Source organism: Canis lupus, chromosome 18 (genome assembly GCF_011100685.1).
Source record: "Canis lupus familiaris isolate Mischka breed German Shepherd chromosome 18, alternate assembly UU_Cfam_GSD_1.0, whole genome shotgun sequence".
NCBI lineage: Eukaryota > Metazoa > Chordata > Mammalia > Carnivora > Canidae > Canis > Canis lupus.
In genome coordinates this window covers 46,738,196-46,751,076 of record NC_049239.1, presented here as the reverse complement: position 1 = coordinate 46,751,076, position 12,881 = coordinate 46,738,196, and positions in this window count along the sequence as shown.

Here is a 12,881-nt window from a genome sequence, read left to right as displayed (position 1 = left end):
TGGGATGCGCTCCTCAGGTGGGAGAAGAGCAATCCATCTTTCTGAGGTGAGGGAGGTGGCTTTACCCACGGCCCCCGTGGTGTGAGCCCGACACCCCCAGGCCCCACCGGCACCCGTGCCCCCTGCCATCATGCAGACTGAGGAACTGATTTGGCCAGACTGGAGGTGGCTGTAGCCGAGCAAGACGTGCCCTACCCGGTAGCCTGACCCCCTAGGTGTGCTCTTGTGAGAAAGATCTGGGACCCCCAGCACACCTAGGGACCATCTTTGCCAGCCCCCTGGGGCCTCTCAGAAATGGGAGGTCCCCTGGAGGCAGGCAAGGATGGTGGGGAGTGTGGGAAGTCTGGCGGTTGGAGGGGCGGGTGGGGGGCAGTGGGGGCTGGGTGGGGGGATGCTCTAGAGTAGGAAGTGGTCCCGTGAGGTTTGGAGTTGACAAGTCAGGAGCAACAAGTGCAGAATTACAATCCAATCAGGAACCCAAATTTACGCCAATTGATCTATTTCCCCCCTTTAATTGGTTTCTCCTGGGGCTTTTTTCCTTTTTTTTTTTTTTTTTGATCCCTCCTTAGCTTTTTATGCGCTCACGTTACTCCCGTCCCATGTAACAGGGGAGCAGTGACAAAGTAATGACGTACGAAGCCACCACCACCACCACCACCACCACCACCACCACCACCACCACCGCGGTAAAGCCGCACGTCCTGCTCTCCGCCATTTATCGTCCCATTTTGGTTTTTGTTTTAATCTGTCCCTTTTGCTTGGGTTGAGTGGAGAGTGGGGCCTCCGTGGGGCGCTGGCCACTGCACCCCACGGAGAAGCCTGAGGGATGGGAGTGGGCCACTGCCCGGCCTGGCCTGTGGGGACAGTGGCTGGTCCCCGGAGGTCCTGGGGAGCGGAGGAGGGGGCGGGGAGGCGTCTCCTCGGTGTCCGGAAGGTGCTCGGAGGCCACCAGGAAGGGGCCCCCAGCTGGCCCAGGCTGGCTGGGGGGGAAGGGGTTGCAGGTGTGTAAGTAGAGGGGCTCCATCGGGCTGGAGCAGGTGGTCGCCTTCCGTGCACTTGGGGAGCCCTCCCCCCACCCCTCGGTGACACCTTGCCCGTTTCCTCAGCACCCTGTCTTGTCCCCAGGAGGCTCAGAGCTCCACGGGGCATCCTGGGGCCCAGGCAGGGTGAGGTCGGGGAGTAGGGGAGGTCAGGAGGATGCAGGCCCTGCAGAGCAGGAGAGCTGCGAGAATGGTCCACCGACTGGGGTCGCTTGGGCCCCGAGGCCCACGGGTCTGGTGATACCGAACCAGCCACCATCTCGGAGCCTAGGGCTGTGGCGGGGATCCGGGCGGCTGGGAGGTTTACCTCACCCCCACTTCTGCCCTCAGTGCAGCCCCCCTGCATGGCAGCCTGACTAGCATTCTAGAGGCCCGAGGCTTCTGGGCCCCAGTGACGGGGCTGGCATGGCCCAGGGGGCGGTGCGTGTCAGCCCACCAGCGGCACAGAGGGTCCCTCGGCAGGCGTCCGGGGAGTGGGCCATTCGGACTATTGGACAGAGCCGAAAAGAGCCAAATTGTCATAATTGGGACCCAGACAGATTGGCCTGAGATCCAAAAAGACTTGGAGGCACCCCAAATTGCCTGCCCATCCTGCTGGATGCCCACCCCACCCAGTGTTACATTCTGCCTCTTGTGGGGTGGGTGCTCCAAGGCCGTCTGCTGACGCTCCTCTGTGTCCCCCAGCAAGCAGCTCTCCCAGGGTCCTCTGCCATCCTGACCCGGGCCCCCATCTGACCTCCTGAGCCCCGACTGTGGCTGTCCATCTTTTCTCCCTCCTCAACTGTCTTCAGCGGGACTCCCTCTTGGGTCCCCCCCACCATCACCTGAAGACCCCCCACGCGCCAAGCACCGAATGTCACCTTGCCCACTGTCGCGGCCCATCTGTCTGGCAGTGGCTGGTGTGGGCCTCCACTTGACCCCTTTAACATGCTGATATTTCTGGCAAAATTCATTGCTTGGGTTTTGTCTTTAACATTTATCGCTCGCAATCCCAATAAAGCATTCAAATGTATCTTGTTCTGAGTTCTCTGCTTTTTCACTTGCATTCAGGATTGAGGAGGGTGGGAGGGAGGTCCCTGGGGGTGCAGGCACCCCTCTGCTGCCTTCACAGTGCACAGGGCAAGTGAGAACAGCCCAAAAGCCTGCACGCTCTTAGCAGTGACCATGGCCATCTGCATGGGGCCAAGGGTCCTGCTCTAGGACATTCTCAGGCACCAAATCCTCAAAGTTGGGGTACCCTGAGGCAGGAGAGGCCCCGGGGTGGGGTGGTTTCCAAGAGCCCGCAGTGAGAAGTGAAGTGTCTCCACTGCCAGTCCCAGGGATCTCTCCCAGCCTGGGGGTGGGTGCTGGGGGTCCACCAGGTCTGAAAGTTTCTGGAAACTGTAGTTGTTGCTGGACACAGGGATTCCTATCAACTGCCTGTCCAGTTGCACACACAGACACACTCAGCCTCCCTCCAAGATGGAGGCTACAGCAGCAGAGGACCCCCCCCCCCAGCCCCACGCGCCCTTCCCTGACGGCTCTGGCTCTGGGCTTTAGGTTCCTCGGGCTGGTGGGAGAAGGTGGCGAGCCTGAGTGGGGAGAATCAGAGGAAAACAAACCATGAGAGACTCCTAACTCTGGGGAAAAAACAAAAGGTTGCTGCGGGGGAGGGGGCGGGGATGGGGGTCACTGAGTGATGGGCACGAAGGAGGGCACATGATGTGATGAGCACTGGGGGTTATACTGTATGTTGGCAAATTGAATTTAAATAAATAAAAAAGCAAAGAAGGTGGCCAGACAGAACCTGAGCCTGCTGCCTCCCTGCCCCGCCCCCAAGCCCTGGCTTGGCAGGTGCACGTGGTGGGTAGAGGGGCAGTGGGACCGGGTGGCATTCAGCGGGCAGGCCCAGGCTCTGGCTGGGTTAGGGGAGGCCTCCCCTCCTGAGCCCCTTCCTTTCTGTTTCTAGTATTTTCTAGTACTTCCCAGCATGGCACTTGTGGCAGGCTCAAAGCCAGTCCTCCAAGGTCTCCAGGGGTGTCCAGATGGGTGGCCACACTGCACTGAGAATTCCAAGCTGAGGGACCCCGGGGGGCAGCCTGGAGGAAGCAGGACCAGCCTCCAAGGATGAGGGAAAGAGCCAGTTGGATTGGGACACTGTGCCTATCTTGCTGCAGCCTGAGGATGATGGAAGTGGGGCTGGGGGCACCAGATGGGGCAGAGGGCCCAGGCCCTTGCAGTCCTAAGACAGCTCAAGATGAACCGCCCTGCCCATTTCTGCCCTCCCTGGAGACCAGGTCCAAGCCCCATGCACGACCAGCCCCCAAAGACCTACCGAGCCCTGCCTGGCTCCCTTCCTGGGGCTCTCAGGATGCTGGGCTCAGGGTCCCCCTTCCTCCCAGCTCTGGACAAGCCATGCCCTCCCCAGCTGCCCACCCACCTCATCCAGGGCCCTCCCTCACTGCAGCCCAGCCCACCTGCACCCCTGCCTGCCCTGGCTTTCCTGAGACCACCGTCACCCCTCCTGAGCTCCTGGCAGCCCTTCTGGGTTAGCGTGGACCCTGCTCCCCTCTGCCTGGCCAGCTGAGCCCCCCCAGGGCCTGGACTACCCAGTTAGGCTTCTCAACCTCTCCTTGCTCTGTAAACTCTCAGCTCATCCCCGGGGCCTCATTCACTCATTCATTCATTCATTCATTCATTCATTTATTCATTCCCACATGTGGATGAGCGCTCTCATGTTCAGGGCACCACAGGGTCAGTGTCATGGAGGGCAATGTGGGGTTGCTCTTGGGAAGCAGACGGATCCCTTGGAGAAAGTCATTTTGGAGCGCAGGCCTGAAGGACCTGGGGTTCTGGAGGGGTGAGTGGAGAGGGACCTCTCTCTGGGGAGGCCAGGGTTAGGGATGGAGGAGGGGCTGCGGCTGGGGGAGGGGTTCCGTGGGAGAAATGAGGTCAGGGCGGGGATGGGGGCTGTATAGGCCATTGTCACTCATTCAACAAACATTTGCGGATCCCTACGGTGGGCTCAGTGGTGCTCCCCCAAAAGACCACATGTCCACACCCCAGCTCCTGGAATCTGTGAATGTCACCTTGTTTGGAAAAAGGGTCTCTGCAGGGGTCAGTGAGGGATGAGCTCATCCCGGATCAGGGTGGGCCTCAGTCCAAACACAGGTGTCCCTGGGACAGGAGAGGAGGGGCGGGCCCATGGGGGAGGGGCCGATGCAGCCCTGGGAGCTGGGGGAGGTGGCGAGGGAGGGGGGTCTTGGTCCTGGAACACCTGCGTTCAGTCCCGAGAGCTGACTTTGGACTCTGGCCTCCAGAATCAGGAGAGAATAGATTCCGTCCTCCAAGCAGCCCAATTTGTGGTCACTTAGGAAAGTTACATGAGGAGACACCTGCTCCGCCCCCATCCCTGTTCCAGGCGTGGAGGCTGCCGCAGGGCACAGAGCAGGTGACACATCCACCCTGGAGGAGCCCTGGGGCCACACTGCAGTACCCGCTTCCTATGGTTGCTTGTCGCCACTCCCGACCCCGTGGAGTCCGGGTGGGCTTTTAAAATGTCAGAGAGGGCCAAGGTCTGCGCCTTATTTCCCTGCAGATAAGCGAAGTCCCCAGAAGGACCCCTGGGTCTGGGCAAACCCATGAGCATGTTCCTGCCTTGGGGCCTTGGCACAGGCTGCGCATGCCTGGACCACTCTCCTGCAGATACCTGCCCGTCTGCAGACCTGCACCCCCTTACGGAAGCCCGCCGTCGTGCCCCCTCACCAGGGTGCTCGGTGCTTGGGTAAGCAACTACAGGCTGGAGGCAGAGGGTGACACTGAAGCCTGGCTGTGAGTGGTTGGAAGGACACGGGCTGTTCCCTGAGCTGGAGACATGGACTTACTTTATGGGCTACTGACGCCCACTGGGGTCTCTGTCTGGCATTCTCACCGAACTGCAAAGTGGCCTCTGCCATGGTCCATCCAGCTCCCTCCATGTCCTGCAGACCCCTGACCCGGTACCCCTCACCCACTCCAGAGTCTCCTGCCCTTCTCCACCCCCCATTCGGTCAGTGGACAAAGCCCACAGCTCCACCGGCAGCTGGGCACTGCTGCTGTCCAGCTCATCTCCCCTGCAGCTACTCTTCCGTGCCCTCTTCCAGCCTGCAGGATGCCACTCTCCCCCTAGGACCCTCCATGGGCCACGGGGTAGAGTGCAAACCCCAGGCCAGGCTTTCCCGGGGTCACTCGTGCCCTACATTCTTCAGCATCTGGAGAACCTCCCTGTCTTCTCCACAGGCTCCTCCTTCTTCACACACACTAGCTGCTCTCTCCCGGGCCCTTGGATATCTGCTCCTATCCCGGTAACCACCCCCCAGGCTCCGTGCAGCACCTCCACCTGCCGCTGGACCAGTGGGGAAGTGCAGGTGCACTGACGTGGCAGCCTCCCGGGGGTCCCCCCTCCCCACATCCCTAGCCCCCAGCGCAGAGCTGGCTAGGAGGGCCTGGGCGGTGCCAAGAATGGCTCCATCACCCTCGCCCTTGGGGGTTCCTCACCCAGCTGCCCTCCCTCGCCTTCCTAGCGGCCTCCTGGCCTTGGACCGCCCGCCTGGTTGCGGCGCCCAGGCCTCATCCCCAGCAACCTGTGTCCGTCCGCCGGCCCTGCTGGCTGGGGCTCCCAGGGTCCCCGCTGCTCCCCGCCCAGGCCTGGCACAGAGCCGGCGCTCCCCGCCAGGGGTAGCCAGGTCAGGGGGCCCAGGACAGGCCCCACGGCCCAGCCTCTACCTGCCCAGCCCCTCCGAGCGCAGCCCCCGGCCTCTCTCCCTGCTCCCAGCCCAGGCCTCAGCCGGCCAGAAACCAAAGAGAAAATGCCTGTTTGTGCCAGTTACGCCGAAAGCAAAACAGTTTGTGGTTTCTGACCCAAATTTTTAGCCTTTTTTTTCAGAACATAACAAAGCTCAAGACAACTCCCTCCCCCCACCCCCCCAGGCAGACAGAAACGATCTGTTTACACTGGCCGCAAAACATTCCTGGCCCGCCAGCCCGGCCCTCTCCCCCAGGCCGTGCCCTCAGCGCTGCGCGGAGGGGCAGAAGGGGTGCCGGCCTGGAGAGGGGGACACGGGGGACACGGGCTGGGCCGGGAGCATCCCGGGGCCCAGAGTCTGGGGCACCCGTCTGTCTAGTTGGAGGGGCTTCCGGGAAGCAACGGGCAGGGAGGAGCCTGGATGCAGCCTCGCCCTGTTCCCTCCAACGTTCCCCCACCTGCATCTGCCCCCAGCCCCTGCTCCCATCCCTCCACACAGACACGGGGTCCCTGGGCCTTCTCCCTGCTGTCTGCCTTACCCCCACTCCTTCCTGTCCTAATGCCAGAGGCCCACGTCCCCCTGCCCAGCTCGGCTGTGGAGCCCACGACGACGGGGAGGGCACATTCCCTGGCCTGGGAGCTAGCGTCCACACACTAGTGTAGGTGGAGTGGCAGGTGCAGAGCTGTGATCCTAGCCTAGACCGTGGGGCAGCCAGGCAGGGATCCCCCTCCCAGGACTTAGTGGGGGGCAGGCAGGACCGCAAGGAGCCCTGGCCAGGAGGAAGGACTGGCCCTTGTCCCATGCATACCACCCTAGGCCTGCCATGGCCCTTGGGGAACCCCTCCATGCCCCACAGCCTCACCCGTACCCTCCTCTTGCTTCTCCCTGCTCATGTTCCCATCACCTCTCCTTGCTGTCTCGGCTCCTTTCTGCACCTGTGCACTGCCTGTGCCCCAGGCTGGGTGCTGTGGAGCCAGGGTCTGAGAAGACGGACTCCAGTGTTGAGAGGGGTGCATCACAGACTCACTAGTGGGGGTGAGGCAGACATGCCCCAGGAACCCCACAGCTGAGGAAGACCACCAGGCTGCATCTGAAGGGTGTGCAGGAGCTGGCAGGATGTGGAGGGCTGGAAGGGGATCGTGGAGGGGGAGGGAACAGCATGGGTGGGTTGGGATGGACTTGCCATTCTGCATGAGCGAGGCACAGGTGTGGGTGCACAGAGAGGGACACAAGGCGCACAGTGGCCACGGCTTCAAGTGCCCTGAGTGCTAAGCCCAACCTGACCTTGACCTTGAGGGAGCTCTGGGCAGCAGGGAAGGATTTTCAAGGGGAGAGGGAGCTGCTCCAATGTGTGCTCTGGAAAGATGGTCAAAGCCCGGGGCGAGCTGAGGCCCAAGGGTTAGTGGGTCTGTTAGGTGCAAACGGGGCGAGCAGGGTGGGGAGGCACATCGGGTGGGAAGCCCCTGCACATGTGCCCTCATGCTGCGGGGCATCCCACCACCACAACCCCCCGCCCCCTACCCCGGAGGGCAGGGCCCAGCTCCCAGTGTGGGGGCAGGGGGTGGAGGTGGGGTGAGGGGGTGTGCTCCTGCTGCTGTAGGCCCTGGTCACAATCCAGTTCGGCTCCTGTGAAGCTGGCAGCCCCCACCCCCTTGCTTGGCCAGAGCATCATTTTGGAAGGTCTGGCCTGTACCTCTGCTTCCTTCTCCCTTCCTTGTCATCCCTGGCCTCCCCTCGATCAGGAACAGATGTGCCTCTGGAGCAGGAATTCTAGCTATTTGGTTAACCAGTCACTCAAGGGACTTTCTGATAAGGCGATTCAGTTCTCAGCAGAACCAGTGAGGGGGGCGGAGCGAGGACGGGGACTCCCACCCCCACCTTCCTTGCACCCAGGAGCCTGGGGTGCTCCCAGCCAGGGTCTCCCCACCAGCTGGTGGCTCTGGGGGACACAGGTTTCCAGGCCTCCAGTGGGGCCGAGGTGTTCTGGCAGGTGGGGGGGGTGGGCTGAAGATGCCAGGAGTCTCCCACCCCCTGGATCTGGGTGCAGCCAAGTCCCAGCCTCTAGCAGCACCAGCATGAAAGCTCACTGCCTGCCTCTCATCCATCCTTCCTTCCTTCATCATTTACCCAGCAAATGAGGCCCCAGAGCCTTGGCTATGCGGAGGCTTTGCTTGGGGCCCTGATCCTGTCTCCTCTCCCCAGGGTACCCCCACCAAACAATGGCTGACTCCCTGGTTGGGCAGGTCCTACAGTGGACCAGGCCTGCTTGGACTTTGGGGGTGGCACCCCCCAGAATTAGTCACTCAGGCTTGCCACTTTGGGTCCCTGGTTCCTTGGAACCCAGTACAGCATCTGATCTTGTTCTATTCCATTCACAGCTGCAGACTGTTGGGGCCACTTTGATCCTTTATTTGGTTTTCCCGCACTTATATCTCCCAGCCACGCACCCCAGTGCTTAGCCCAGTACCTGGTACAGAGTCCATGAATGGACAGATGGGTGAAAGGGCAGATGGTAGATGTGCATATGTGTAGATGGGTAGATGTGTGGACGGGTGTGTGTGTGGGGGGGTGGATAGAGGGGCACAGAGAGGTATAGATGGGTGTATGCATGCTTGGATATGTGGATGGGTACACAGAAACTGCAGAAGAAACAGATCTACCCGTGTGGTCACTCGAGATTGTCCTAGTGGGGGATGAGGGAGCAGAGCAGAGAAAATGAAATTTTATGAATGTCTATCCTCAAAGAAATTCTATGTGCTGTTTAGACTGTAGTATTTCCTGCTTTTTAGAGTCTGGAACATTTGTACAGGTTGAAAAATATTTGTTGATTAAATAGATTTTTTTTCAAAGATCTTGTTGAAGCGAACACCTATCTGGAAATTGTCTCAAGAAGATGTGAAAAATCAGAACATGTAGATAAACAAGGAGCTGCCTGAAAAATCATAAAATCCTACCCTAGAAAAAGGCACAGGGCCCAGAGAGTTTTACAGGCAAGTGTGGTTTTGCTGTTTTTTTTTTTTTTTTAATGCTCAAGATCATTCTACAAAATGTTTCAAGCATAGAACACAGACACACTTCCAATTCATTTTCTGTGTCCATATGACCCCGATACCAAGGCCTGATCATGATAGCACAAAACGAGGAAAAACCGCAGACCAAGTTCACATGTGAAGATAGATGCACAAATTGTAAATAAAGGAATTAGCAAATTAAATCCAGCCGTGTGTTGAATCAAAGTAATAATATACCATGACCAAGCAGAGTTTACTTCCAAGAACGCGAGGATGACTCAACATTAAGAAATCCATTAATATCCTCATGTTAATAGGCCAAGAGAAGAAAAACCATATGATGATATTGATAGGTGCCAAAAACATATTTAATAAAATCTAACATGCGCTCCCAGTTATAAAACATGTTCCGCAGGCTTGGAATGGAAAGAAAGTTCCTTAACGTGAGAGAATACTTACTGCTTGCCCTGCCACACTCTGTCCCAGCCCACTGCCTGTCCCCTTCTGAGATGACCTCCTCATCAGCCGTGAGCATCCCTGACGTGGACTTCCATAGACATCAGACTTCCATTTTTTCATCATTGAATGTGGCCCGATGGGAGCATTGGCTACTGCTGAGCCCACTCTCACCCCTACCCTGAAATCCCTCTTCGTTCCAAGTATGGAGTGTGTTTCCTGCACGAGGTGTTCTGACAAACTGGCCCCCCTGCAGATAGCAACCTCAAACCCTGGACAACAAACAAACAACTACCCCAGGGCTCTAGAGAGTTAGCAGAAGTAGGTCATTTTTGGATAGGTAGTCACAGTACGGTGCAGGCATCTAAATCCCAATGGAAACCCTGCCATCTTTCTGGCTGGAGGAGCAGGAGAAGGAGCCTGGGGCAGTTGAGGTCACTGGAGACCAAGATGGGAATCCCCAAGACAGGCAGAGAAGGGGACATCCCAAATTCCATGCATGAGCTCTGCCCGAGTTGCTGGCATAAGGCAGATGGAGATTTGAGCCGCCTCTTAGCACCCGCGAGGCAGAGTTTGCAGTTGGAGCCTAATCGAGCTAATAGCTAATATCAGTGCACCTGCACTCCCCAGAGAAATGCCACACATCCACGGTCTGCACAATAGAATATTTGCAGAGCCCTGGGCATAGTCCAAAATTACATGGTGCTCTCCTCCCAGGGGGAAAGACGGTTGAGCCAGGCCAATGCTGGAATGACCAGGCAGAGACTTTAAAGGAGGTACGATAACCTCAACCACCCTTGGAGATAAAGGAAAACACAGTCACAGTGAATGAAACGACAGGAGATTTCAGCAGACAAATCTCGAAACCGTTAGCAACACCTACACGGATGACGAGCGCTGAAGAACACGATCTCGGAGATAAACAAAAACTGCTGGATGAGATGAGTATCAGAATGGAGACAACAACAGGAAACGTCTGTGAACTCGGAGATCGGGGAGTAGAAGCTACGCAGCATGAAGAAGAGCGAGAAAGGCCGCGTGGACGCAGAGCAGACGCGGGATAGGAAGTCACAGTGCGGTGCAGGACAGGCTGGAGCAGAACGGGAAGCTTAATATTCCAGAAATAACGACTAGAAGCTTCCCAAACACAACAGATTCGAGACGTTCAGCGACACCCAAATAGGATCAGTTTGAAGCAAATCACGCTTGGCATGCCCACGTCAGGCCGATGAAAATGAAAATTAAAAATTTAGGGAAAAATCTGGAAAGGAGGAAACAGTAGCTTGTACAATAGGAACCGACGAACCGGGTACCAAGTGCTTCTCACCAGGAACCGCAGGGGCCAGCGGACTACGGGACAACATTCTCTCATAAACCCGTTTTCCTCCCAGCAACTCCTGTGGCCACTGGGTCCAGTCTCCTTGTCCGTCTGTTTGGTGTTTTGGTGTTTGTTCTGTTTTGATTTCTTGTCTCCCTCTCGTTCACTGTTGCCTGACCCGGGGCATCTCCTCCTCTCCCTCCCTTGGGATCCTCTCTGCCACAGCTCCTGCTGTCACGCAAGTCCTGAACACCCCCGAACATGGGCCCCTGGTGCCATCACCTGTGGTCAGGAGCACGTCCGTGTGCATCCTCCAGGGTCCCCCATCTTAAGGAAAGGCCAAGCCAGAATCCCGGGGGTTGGGGGCCCCATCGCTCTTACCTCACATCCCTGGGGCCTGTTGTCTGGGCACTCCTGCTCCTCCGCAGCAGCCTTCATCCAGACGTCCTGCAGGCTGGGGGCCGCCCCGTGCTCCCAGGGTACATCCGTGCTAGCATTTACTCCTGAGAGGCAGAGCCCGTGTCCCCATTTTACAGATGGTCAGCCCAGCAAGGCAGACGCTCATCAATGGCCATCATGGCTTCGGAGGGGCCCGCGGCAGGCACGTACTGGGCATGGCCGTGGAGACTGGCAAGCTGCCTGCCCCTGGGAGCTCACCGTCTGGAGGGAGAGCCTGACAGCTAACGAGGCGTTTAATGAGCCGATTACATAATTATGGGCTGCAGAGAATAACAGGGCTCACGGGCCTGCAGAGTCTACCCTCCCCACGCCCTGAGGCCAAGGGGCGGGCTGGGCTCTCCTGCCACCCCAGCCACGGTGAGACAGGTTTGTGGGCCCATCTCTTTGGGGAGCCCCAGACTCCGCTCACAGACGCCTCCCTGTCCTGCATCAGGAGCAGGTGCAGCGGGACAGCTTCACTCTCTTCCTGCCCCCAGTGGGGTGCATCGGAAACTTGCAGCGAGTTTCCCTCATGCTGACCTGAGGCCAGGACACAGCTCTTCCCCAGGCCAATACCTTCAGGACCGGCCCTGCACCCCGTTGTGGGTCACCCCACGACCCCAGGGCAAGCCTGCGGGCCTTTGTGGTGGAGGGATGAGGTCAGCTCTCCAGCACCGACCAGGCCTGGCCTCACTTCCAATTCTGAGTGATGTCTCAGATGCAGAGGTGAACCCTGGCGCATGGAGGGAGAGTCAGCATCACATTTCAGGAGTTCAGGGCATAGAGGGGCCAGGGGCTGCCCCTCCGGCCCCCAGGAAACACTGCCAGCAGCTTGGAGGCATAGGTGTGGAGGGAGGGAGGGAGGCATGTGCCTCTGTGTCCAGGCTCCCTTCTCTGTGTCACGGGGAGGTGAGTCTCTGCCGGAGAGCAGGACAGTGATGCCTCCGTGCCCAGTGTGGGCCAGGGCACGGCTACGTCTGTTCTCTGGGCTGGACCAAAGCCCTCCCACCAGGGCTTTGCATCACACAGGTTGGGGCCAGCATGCCCGGGAGATGCCCTGCAGCTTGGTGATGAGGGGCAGGCGCTCTGTGTGTTCCTGTCCTATGGGCCATGGGGTGAGAGTGCGGACATTGGCTGGTACCACCTGGCGAGAGCCACTCCCAGGCCCAGACAGATGCCAGCTCCCCAAATGAGAAGGGGGTGGCTCTGGGTGGCTTCAGGGTGGAGCATTCGACCCCTTTCCCGGCCTGGAGGCTCCCTAGGAGAAAGCACCACCCCCAGGAGCCCCCCAGAAGAGGAAAGCCCTGGGGGCCCAGGGCCTGTAATCCTGGTCATGCCTGCCCATTGTGAGTTCCATGGAAACTCCTTACACCAGCCTGGGCTCTTGGGTCTAATTCCCAGTGACACTGTAGGAAGTTCGCAAGGGAGGCTGGGCATGGTAGGGGCTTGGGGCAGGGCCCATCCCAGCACAGAGCCGCGCCCCCACCATACTCCGCTTGTAAGTAGCAGAAAGGTGAAGATTTTGCTCTCAGAGGTTCACCAGGGGGTCAAGAGAGTTCCTGGAACCAGAGGAGTCCTGCTGCTGCAGGGTCTGAGGTAGAGGGGCTTACAGGAAAGCAGTGGGACCGTGAGACAGACCTCAGGAAGTACTTCCAGCCCTGATAATGAGGAAATAAATAGCTGGGGGGGGTGGCGTGGGTGACAGTCCAGGGGGTATTCACACCGTCATCGGGGGGAGCCAGGAATATTCAGGGTGCTGAAGGAGCTCCAGGAAGCAGGTTCCTCTAGGCCAGGCTGGTCAGGGAGGGCTTTCTGGAAGAGGAAAGACTCAGAGAAGGAGAATTGAATCAGGAGG